This window comes from Halichoerus grypus, chromosome 7 (genome assembly GCF_964656455.1).
Source record: "Halichoerus grypus chromosome 7, mHalGry1.hap1.1, whole genome shotgun sequence".
In the NCBI taxonomy this organism is placed as follows: Eukaryota; Metazoa; Chordata; class Mammalia; order Carnivora; family Phocidae; genus Halichoerus; species Halichoerus grypus.
Genome location: NC_135718.1, coordinates 64,674,441 through 64,686,476, shown reverse-complemented (window position 1 = coordinate 64,686,476; position 12,036 = coordinate 64,674,441).

Sequence of the window (12,036 nt, the reverse complement as noted above, 5' to 3'; positions counted from 1 at the left end):
GCAGAAATCAATGAAATAGAAACCAGAAGAACAGTACAACAGATCAATGAAACTAGGAGCTGGTTCTTTGAAAGAATTAATAAGATGGATAAAGCCCTATACAGATTTATCAAGAAGAAAAGAGAAGGGACCCAAATTAATAAAATCATGAATGAAAGAGGAGCGATCACAACCAACACTGAAGAAATACAAATAATTATAAGAACATATTATGAGCAAATCTATGCCAACAAATTAGGCAATCTGGAAGAAATGGATGCATTCCTAAAAATATAAAAACTACCAAAACTGAAACAGGAAGAAATATAAAACCTGAACAGACCCATAATCACAAGGAAATTTAAGCAGTAGTCAAAAATCTCCCAACAAAAAAGAGCCCAAGGCCAATGGCTTCCCAGGGGAATTCTACCAAACATTTAAAGAGGAATTAATACTTATTCTTCTGAAGCTGTTTCAAAAAATCGAAATGGAAGGGAAACTTCCAAACTCTTTCTTTGAGGCCAGCATTACCTGATCCCAAAATCAGACAAAGATCCCACCAAAAAAGGAGAATTACAGACCAATATCCCTGATGAACATGGATGCAAGAATTCTCACCAAGATACTTGTCAATAGGATTCAACAGTACATAAAAAAGGATTATTCACCACAACCAAGTGGGATTTATTCCTGGGCTGCAAGGGTGATTCAACATCTGCAAATCAATCAATGTGATACACTACATTAATAAAAGAAATGACAAGAGCCACATGATCCTCTCAATAGATGCAGAAAAAGCATTTAACAAAGTACACCATCCTCTCATGATTAAAACTCTCCACAGTGTAGGGATAGAGGGAACATACTTCAATATCATAAAAGCCATATACAAAAAGTTCACAGTAAATATCATTCTCAATGGGGAAAAACTGAGAGCTTTCCCCCTAAGGTCAGGAACATGACAGGGATGTCCACTCTCACCACTGTTGTTCAACATAGTATTAGAAGTCCTAGCCTCACCAATCAGTTAACAAAAAGAAATAAAAGGCATCCGAATAAGCAAAGAAGTCAAATTTTCACTCTTCACAGATGACATGACATGTGGGAAAACTCCACCCCAAAATGGCTACCACTCGTACAGGAATTCAGCAAAGTGGCAGGGTATAAAATCAATGCACACAAATCAGTTGCATTTCTATACACTAACAATGAGACAAAAGAAAGAGAAATTAAGGAATCAATCCCATTTACAATTGCACCAAAACCCATAAGATACCAAGGAATAAACCTAACCAAAGAGGCAAAGGATCTGTACTATGAAAACTATAGAACACTCATGAAAGAAATTGAGGAAGACAAAAAGAAATGGAAAAGTGTTCCATGCTCATGAATTGGAAGAACAAATATTGTTAAAATGTCTATGCTTCCCAGAGTAATCTATACATTCAATGCAATCCCTTTCAAAATACCATCAACATTTTTCACAGAACTGGAACAAATAATCCAAAAATTTGTATGGAACCAGAAAAGACCCCAAATAGCCAAAGGAAAGTTGAAAAAGTAAACTAAAGCTGGTGGCATCACAATGCCAGACTTCAAGCTATATTACAAAGCTGTTATCATCAAGACAGTATGGTACTGGCACAAAAACAGACACATAGATCAATGGAATCTTGAATAGAGAACCCAGAAATGGACCCTCAACTCTATGTTGTCAACTAATCTTTGACAAAGCAGGAAAGAATATCCAAGGGCAAAAAGAGAGTCTCTTCAACAAATGATGTTGGGAAAATTGGACAACCACATGCAGAAGAACGAACCTGGACCATTTCCTTACACCATACACAAAAATAGACTCAAAATGGATGAAAGACCTAAATGTGAAACAAGAATCCATCAAAATCCTTGAGGAGAACACAGGCAGAAACCTCTTCGACCTCAGCCACAGCAACTTCTTGCTAGACACGTCTTCAAAGGTAAGGGAAACAAAGGCAAAAATGAACTATTGGGACTTTATCAAGATAAAAAGCTTTTGCACGGCAAAGGAAACAGTCAACCAAAACCAAAAGACAACCGACAGAATGGGAGAAGATATTTGCAAATGACGTATCAGATAAAGGGCTAGTATCTAAAATCTATAAAGAACTTAGCAAACTCAACACCCAAGGAACAAATAATCCAGTCAAGAAATGGGCAGAAGACATGAACAGACATTTCTGCAAAGAAGACATCCAAATGGCCAACAGACACATGAAAAAGTGCTCAACATCACCCAGCATCAGGGAAATACAAATCAAAACCCCAATGAGATACCACCTTACACCAGTCAGAATGGCTAAAATTAACAAGTCAGGAAACGACAGATGTTGGCGAGGATGCGGAGAAAGGGGAACCCTCCTACACTGTTGGTGGGAATGCAAGCTGGTGCAGCCACTCTGGAAAACAGTATGGAGGTTCCTCAAAAGGTTGAAAATAGAGCTGCCCTATGACCCAGCAATTGCACTACAGGGTATTTATCCCAAAGATACAAATATAGTGATCCAAAGGGGCACCTGCACCCCAATGTTTATAGCAGCAATGTTCACAATGGTCAAAACATGGAAAGAACTCAGATGTCCATTGACAGATGAATGGATGAAGAAGAGGTGGTATATATATACAGTGGACTATTACTCAGCCATCAAAAAGAATGAAATCTTGCCATTTGCAACGATGTGGATGGAACTAGAGGGTATTATACTAAGTGAAATAAGTCAGAGAAAGACAAATACCATATGAGTTCACTCATATGTGGAATTTAACAAACAAAACAGATGAATGTAGGGGAAGGGAAGGAAAAATAAAATAAGATAAAAATAAAGAGGGAGGCAAACCATAAGACTCTTAACTATAGAGAACAAACTGAGTGTTGCTAGAAGGGAGGTGGGTGGGGGAATGGGATAACTGGATGATGGGCATTTAGGAGGGCACTTAATTTAATGAGCAATGGACATTATATGCAAATGATGAATCACTAAATTCTACCCTTGAAACACTATAATACACTATATGTTAACTACATGAATTTATAATACACTATATGTTAACTACACTATATACTATATGTTAACTAAATTGAATTTAAATAACTTTTTTAAAAATAGAGAAATATACTGAAAAATTATTCATAATTAGCCAAGCTGAGATGGCATTATGGAGACTCATTTTTAACAGATGCTACTTGATATTACAACAAAACACGTGCTATGCACTGATTAAGTAAGCAATGTTCAGATCAAATTTCAAAACATTTATATATTTTTAAAAATATTTCCTTGAGCAATCAAAGGAATGATGTATTTATCACTGCTGAACTTCCATTCTTAAGAGTTAACACCACTGAAGAAATACCAAGAAAGAGGAAGGAGAGAATATGGACTTAATATTTAGTAGTCAATAACACTATGTCACTATATGCTTATGTATATAGCACATCACTTTATACTCTATATATAGACCATATACCATATATATATATATATATATACACATAGTTATTCCACAGGGGCCAAAACTCCTCTAGAGAAGCTCCATGTCTATCTGGTTCACCATTGTGCTGCCAGTCCCTAGTACTGCACCTAACATGTAAGTAGTAGCCACCCAGTGAATATGCCTATAATACTACAGAATACTGCAGGATGCAACTGAATGCTAAGTTGCATCATATAGCTTCAAGTGATGCAGAAAGATCAGGAAATAGAAAGATAGATATAGCCTAAATAATGAGAGGTTTTGAAAAGGAAGTAAGGCTCAAACTGAGTTTTTAAGAATTTTAAGCCCATGGACACTTCTCTTCCCACCCCTCCCCTTCTAGTTCCTCCTTTTTCTCTCCTGTCCTCTATCTACAACCACTCCTTGGTAACCTCATCCAGTCCTATGACTTCAAATACCATCTATAGTATACCAATTCCACATTCCTATTTCCAGACCTCAATTCCCTTGAGAAACCCAGACTCATCTATCCAGCTACATCCATGTATTTCCATGTAGAGTTCATTCATCACTGAGCCCTTAATACACTCCAGCACCCACCACCACTGACAGCCCTGCTCCTGTCCAATCTCCCTCATCTTGGTAAATACATTCTTCAAGCTGCTTAGGCCCAAAACCCTGGAATCACCCTTGACTCCTCTCCTCTCTCAATCCCCACTTCCAAAGGGAGGTCTTGTTGGCTCTATATTCATAACAAATCCACAATCTGACCACTTCTCACTAACAAAATCATCCTCTGCGAGGATTTCTTCTGTGACCCCCTGATCAGCCACCTGTTCCCACCCCTGGCTCCCTCCAGCCCATTTTCCACACAGCAGCCAGAGGAACTCATCAAATATCTACATGATCATGGAATTCCTCTGTTCAAAAGCCTCCACTGATGTCTCATCTCATTCAGAGCAGAGGAACAGCCAAAGTCCTTACCATGATGCCTATCTGATCTCATTGACCTGTGTCCTTCTATCGCTTACTCACTGGATAAGTTCAAGCCATGCTGACCTCTTTCTTATTCCTTGGATATTCCAAGCACACTCCAGGATCAGTGTCTTTTTCTTGCCATTCCTTCTGCCATAGAGATTCCTCCAGATATCCCACTGTTCACTCTTGACCTCTTTCAGGTCTTTCCTTAAATGTCCCTGAGTGCACTATTTAAAAATAACACCCCACTCACTGCCATGACTCTTTCCACTTACCAGGCTTTCACCATCTCACATTTTATGTATTTGTCCACAGAATATAAATCCATGTGAGCAGGGACTTTGTTATATTCAGTGCTGTGTCCTCAGCCCCAAAAACAGTACCTGGCACATTGTAGGTCCTCAGTGAAGATGGCATTATGAAATCTTGCCATTTGCAATGATGTGGATGGAACTAGAGGGTATTATAAATTAATAAAGAATGAATATGCGATTACAGTTGGTGGAAAAGAGGATAAAGATTTGAAAGGAGAGTTCCAGCCCAAGCAAAAGTCAGAGGATGGGACTGTGAATGATATGGGGAACAGATGGGAAAGAACAAGTCTAGAATGTGGTAGAAAGTTTTCATTAATACACAGTTGGAACCGGTTGGGTTTAAAATAAAGTTCTAAAGAGATATATTGAGAAAAACACTGTCTAGATTACCAGAGAAGATTATTGCAAGATAGACATCGTAAACAGAAAGAATAGTGTATGATATACATGATTGCACATGAAAAGAGAGAAAAACTAGTAGAATATTAATAAAAGTTACCTCTGGGGGCACCTGGATGGCTCACTCAGTTAAGTGTCCCACTATTGGTTTCCACTCAGGTCATGATCTCAGGGTCTTGAGATCGAGCCTAGGGTCGAACCCCACATGGGGCTCCATGCTCAGCAAGGGGTCTGCTTGTCCCTGTCCCTTTCCCTCTGCCCTTCTCCTTCTCCTTCTCCCCGCCTCGCACATGTGGGTACGTGCACTCTTTCTCTCTCTCTAAAATAAATAAATAAATCTTTCTTAAAAATTTACCTCTGGTAGATATTGTTATGGATGGTTTAAGTTATCCTCCCTTATTTTTCTATGTTTTTCAAATTTCCTTAATAAGCATGAATTAATTTTATAACTAGAAAAAAATTTACTAAAGTTGCTTTTGTTTTCTAAAACACTGAAAGATAAAGTCCTCTGGAAAATCATTATTCTCTGTATGAAATATGACCATTTAGTGAATGCCATATATATTTATTAAAAAGCAAGGATGGAAGAATTACAAGAGAAAAAAGATTTCAGGATTCTCCAAGAGGTGACTTTTGAGCTAGACCTGAATGATAATATGAGACAGCCATCAGAGGGTGAAGAATTCTCCAAATTTTCCAGGCAGAAGAAGTAACAAGTGCAAGGCTTCAAGGTGGAATAAACTTGGAAGTGCCTGATGCCCAGTGAGCTTACAGGATCCGACTTACATTCTCATTCTGCTATGTGAAAAATGAGAGGAACGAGGGTGGGAGGGAATGAAAGGCAAAAGTAGAAGTGTGGAATGCAGCTTAAAAGGGGTTCTGTAAACCTAAAATGATGACTTGGTCTGGGTTAATAACAGCAGGGATAGAGAAAAGTGGAGAGAGTTGAGATATATGTTAAAGGCAGAGCTAACCAGACTTGCTAATGGATTAGTTGCAGGAGGAAAAAAAAAACAGAAATTACTGCCAAGTCATGTGGAATCTATCCTAAGCAACCAACAGTCTCTGGAGGCATATGGAGTATGTATGGAATAGAGCATGACATTGAAGTTCTCACATTATTCCTCCAAAGACAGCGACACCCCAAAGAGAGAAGTGTCAGTTACTCAACTGCTATCAAGAGTCCAAGTGCTAAAGTCCTGCTGGGAGGTACAGTGAAACATAGTATAAAAGAAACAGAAGGGATGAATCTTTTTCTCTTGAAGTTTATGAATTTATAGGTGAGGCAGAACAAAAACAAAGATATATATAAATGTGACTTTTTTACATCCTTTAGCATTGACATGAACACACTCTGACTAACCAGAGGCTGATGTGCTTATGGCAATTTCATCAAGAATTATGGCTCTAAAAGACAAATATCATATGATTTCACTCATATGTGGAATTTAAGAAACAAAACAAATGAACATAGGGGAAGGGAAGGACAAATAAAATAAGATGAAATCAGAGAGGGAGACAAACCATAAGAGACTCTTAACTATAGGAAACAAACAAGGTTGCTGGAGGGGATGTGGGGTGGGGGGATGGGGTAAGTGGGTGATGGGCATTGAGGGGGGGCACGTGATGTGATGAGCACTGGGTGTTATATGCAACTGCTGAATCACTAAATTCTACCTCTGAAACTAGCAATACACTATATGTTAATTAACTGATTTTAAACTTTAAAAAAAGAATTATGGCTCTAATAAATTACACTCAAAAATCCAACTGTGGTTTATAATTACAAGATCAGGAAATGATCACAGCTAAAAATATCAACACATAAATGGAAGTCAGTTTCACATGCCCATCTTTAGCCTTCATATTTATATAATGGCATGTCACTGTGAATGACAGGATCATTAGTCTATTTTATTCTACAGCTGGATTGACCCAGCACCAAAAAGAAAAGGCCATCTGAATGATGGGCTAAGTTTTCACTTGTCACACAATTGTTTTGAATTCTGTAACATATACAGAACAGAGGAAAATATGAGAAACTTGCCTTCTAGGAAGCTACTGAAGACAAATTTGCCATCAAATGAACCAAAGCTAGAATTGGAAGAACTTTTGATAATTAGGTGTCCCCTGGAGCTTGTCACATGTAAACATAAACTTAGAATAGAACAAATGAGAAAAACCTAGGTGATTATGGTATTGTTTCTAAATTGAGAACCATTTGATACTGATAACTCATTAGATTCTGGGAAATTTTACTTATGCCTGTAATAAAACCAGAGAATGAAAATAATCATCAGATCCAGCAGATTTTTTCTTCTGCATAATTTATACCTATTGAATCTGAACAAGCTTCAACAAATGACTAATCAGTTAATAACTTTTCTTTTTCTCTCTTGTGATTAAACTATGATTGCTAATTTTATTTTTCATGTTTTCATTCAGTACTAGGAAGAATAAGAATTTGTCAGCTTGTTCAGTTGCCAAAGAGCCTACAGGCCAATGTATTAATGTTATCAGGAAGATTTCCTTCCTGGAAAATGAGTGTCATATAGACTTTGAGGTCTGGAAAATCTAGGTATTCCATTCTGTCATGTGGGAATTGCTAACAAAGGAATCAATGCAGGGCAATGGTTAAGAGCACAGGAATTGGAGTCAGATACTGGGTATTGTTTGTTTGTTTCAAGTTTTTATTTAAATTATAGTTAGTTAACATATAGTGTAATATTGGTTTCAGGAGCAGAATTTAGTGATTCATCACTTACATTCAACACCCAGTGCTCATTACATCAAGTGCCCTCCTTAATGCCCATCACCCATGTAGCCCACCCCCCACCCACCTCCCCTCCAGGATCCCTCAGTTTGTTCTCCATAGTTAAGAGTCTTTTATGGTTTGCCTGCCTCCCCCTTTTTTTTCTTCCTTCCTCTATGTTCATCTGTTTTGTTTCTTAAATTCCACATATGAGTGAGATCATACGGTGTTTGTCGTTCTCTGACTGCCTTATTTCACTCAGCATAATACCCTCCAGCTCCATCCACATCACTTCACTGCAGATGGCAAGATTTCATTCTTTTTGATGGCTGAGTAATATTCCATCATATATGCCACATCTTCTTTATCCATTCATCAGTCAATGAACATTTGAGCTCTTTCCATAGTTGGCTATTGTTAATAATGCTGTTATAAACATTGGGGTGCATGTGCCCCTTCAAATCAGTATTTTTGTATCCTTTGGGTAAATACCTAGTAGTGCTATTGCTGGATCATAGGGTAACTCTATTTTTAACTTTCTGAGGAACTTCCATACCGTTTTCTAGAGTTGCTGTACCAGCTTGCATTCCCATCAACAGTGTAGAAGGGTTCCCCTTTCTCTGCATCCTCTCCAATATCTGTTGTTTCCTGCATAAGCTACTGAGTTTTAAGCTATGCTACTCTGTGAACTTAAAATGGAAACATTGCCACATTACTTAAACTCTCAGATGGAAAGTGGGAATTCTAAAACCCAACCCATAGAGATTAAGTGAGATAATGTATGGCATACATATAGAAAGTGTTCTAAACTGGCTAGAAGGATTATTCAAGAAACTCTCAAACTATAGAGTTTACTATTGCTACTACCTTCTCCAGGCTACCACAACTCTTTTTTTTTTAAGATTTTATTTATTCATGATTGAGAAAGAGAGAGAGAGAGAGCATGCACAAGCAGGGGGGAGGAGCAGAGGGAGAGGGAGAAGCAGGCTCCCCACTGAGCAGGGAGCCCTAGGGCAGGGCTCAATCCCAGGGCCCAAAGGCAGATGTTTAACCAACTGAGCAGGCTACCACAGCTCTTAAAATATGCTCATCCCTGTTCCTTTGTTTATGTCTTCATTTATTCAACAATTGTTTATTGAACAAATAATCATGCCAGATATTGGGTCAAGTGCTAAAGACATAGCTACAAACAAGATAAATGAGTTCTCTGCCCTTCTGATTTTGCAGCCTGCTTAGAGTTGGAGTCAATAGGATATGATAGTTGCCTTGGTGTGAGAAATTTAAGATATACTTAGGTCCCCTGGCACAGGTTAAGTTGAAACCTGGACTTAAGGAACAGGGAAGGTTTTCTTGTGGACAGTGTATTTAAGTTGCAAATAAAAGGGGAAGCAGGAATAACAAGGAGAAGGGAAGAAAAACAGTATTTCAGATGGAAAAAATCAATATGAGCAAAGCCCATGGATGAAAGACGTTGGTGCAGCATTCACAGTGGTAAAACTGCAGGAAGGACATGGGAGATGGCTCTGGAAAAATAACAGAGCCCAATCATAAAGGCCATTATTTGTTTTTCTCTACCCAGTGACCACCCACCTGCCTCCCACTCTACTTACATGGTTTTCATAGGGATTGCCATGTTTTCACCAGACCCCACTCCCTCTCTACAGTTGATTGGTCCAGAAGTAGGCATCTGATCTGAGTTGGGCCAATGACCACCTTCCCTAGGGCTGTTGGTCTTGAAGGTGATCAGAGTAGTGTTGTTCTTTCTCGGCTGGATGAAATAGTAAGATATAAATTCAGGAACAACCGGCTCATGTTTTCTCCACAGGAACGTGGAGAAAGCCACTCTATGGCAAGAAAAAAGGATAAGAGCAGAGGGACTCAGAGGTGGAGCAGAAATTGAGTCTTGATTATCTAGTCCCTATTTCGAACTGTTAATCCTAAGGCTCAATGGCACCTTTACTATCCACATGGATGGCTTTCTTCATGAGTATCTTCCAATATCTTCCAATAAATTTCACTTTTTACTTAACCTAGTTTGAATTGGGCTTCTTTCAGCAAACAACGGTTAAACACACACACACACACACACACACACACACGCACTTAAAAAATGACTTGAGGCCAAGGACCCCCAGGGTGAACAGGGCGGCCAGGGCGGCCAGGGCAGGTGCTACAGCCCGCCCAACTCTGCGTGTCCCGCGAGCACAGGGCGCCCCTGGCGGGGCGGAGACGTCTCTCCCACAGCCCGGGAGACCAGAAAGCCGAATACTGTATTTGCCTTCTGCCTACCTTTCCTGTTCCCCTTGGAGGCGGAGATCGCCTGTGGGTCCCAGGCCCCAGATGCCGAACCCCACAGAGGGGCTGTTCAGAAGTAGCTCACAGTGAGCGGCAGCGTCCTGGCGGTCCGCTGGAGAACTGAAGGCCCTCGCCTCCTCCGAGTTTTCATCATCAACTTTCTTGACCAGCCTTCCCTGGTCATGCAGACCATGCAGCGCTAAGCCTGGGCTGGGGAAATGGAGTAATGTCCAACCTTGTGTCCCTTCCTACGACAGTGATCCTGTTATTATAGGGGCCTAATCTTCTGCCTGTACCGGCCCTTGCGCACTCAATTCTTTTGCTTGGCGCTTAAGTATTGGTTACTGCAGAAAATAAAACTGGCTTTTGCTCAAAAAAAAAAAAAAAAAATTTTGATTTGAGAATTTTTAAATCTAGTTCTTCCACTCAGTTCTCTCAGTTGAGGTCCCATTTTGTGTTAAGGTCATGGATACTTCTTGTTCAATAATGGAAGTAAAGTATTAGACAATAGAAAGACTTTTCTCTCCAGCCTGACTTATAAAAATAATAGAAATCAGAACCAATCTCCACTCCCCATCCTCTGAAAAAATTTCTTAGGGTGAAGTATGTTAGTTTGTGTCAAACTAGCTAAAACTATTTCCTTAATTATCTGAATCTCTGATGTATGTATTGGTTACGAGAAAGGGTACATATTGATTAAAAGATTCTCTGGCAAATTGTCCACCATTGATATCAGTCATCCTAAATTAGAAACTTTGAAAAATGAATCTAGTTAGGAAAAGACTGGGAACTACATCCTGAGAGCTTGAAGTTCTAATAGGTTTTTTCAGGTATTCAAAACTCTGATGAATGAATTTTCCTTATTTTTGTTGCCTTAATTTTATAAAGATCTATAAAAATTAATTTTCTATAATGCTCCAAAATCAATTGTTTCAACCATCACAACTGATTCGAAGGAGGGGGCAGGTCAACCTTTACAGATTTCCTGTCATGTGTCAGGCAGGGCTTTCACAAATATGACACTTAATCCTAACAGCCCATTTATAGAGGAGGAAACAAAAGTTCAAAGGTATTAATCTGCTTGTTGAAGGTCATCCAAATGTTTAAATGGGGAAGATAGAGTCTTTCAGATTTCAAAACCCACACTGGAAATAATAAAGTCTTAATCATTGTGCAATTTCAATTCACCAATCATCATTCACAATAAATGAGTCAGTGTCAGGCCTTGAAAATATTTAAAAATAAAGATGGTATAATATTCTTCAGTAAAATGGGAAGGCTAAAATATGTACAATTGGGGGGTGGCTTATTAAGAGCTCTAACTAATAAATCAGAACAGTTAAGACCCAAAATGAAGAAAATAGTTAACTTAGCTAATGATGACCTTTTTTTAATTGAAATATTGAGGATGGAGAAGGAGACAATGTTGGTGATAGTATTTTTATTTTTATATTTTTAATTTTTTGTAGCTCACTTTGTTTCAGGTTATGATACAAGCTTGATTAAACCTGCTTTAAGGACAAAGATTTAATCCTAACAAACCACGAAAAAAAAATGTGTTCATTCAGCTTCTATTTTACTTCCATCTGCTCTGTCTAAAAGCATTGGTGTCACACTGGGAAAGATGAAACTACTTTTGTTAAGAGGGAATTGAAGCCAGAGATAGATAAAGAGGTTGTAATTGGGGACTTGGTGCTCTAAATGAATTTCCAGCAGGAGAAAACAAGTACAGGGATTGCAGAGAGAACTGCTGTTAGTCATCTTTGAGGAATCAGAGAGAAGAAAATCATAATTGTAATCCCCACTCTCACAAAATAAAAGAAGGAAGTGGATTCTACAAGCTCTAAA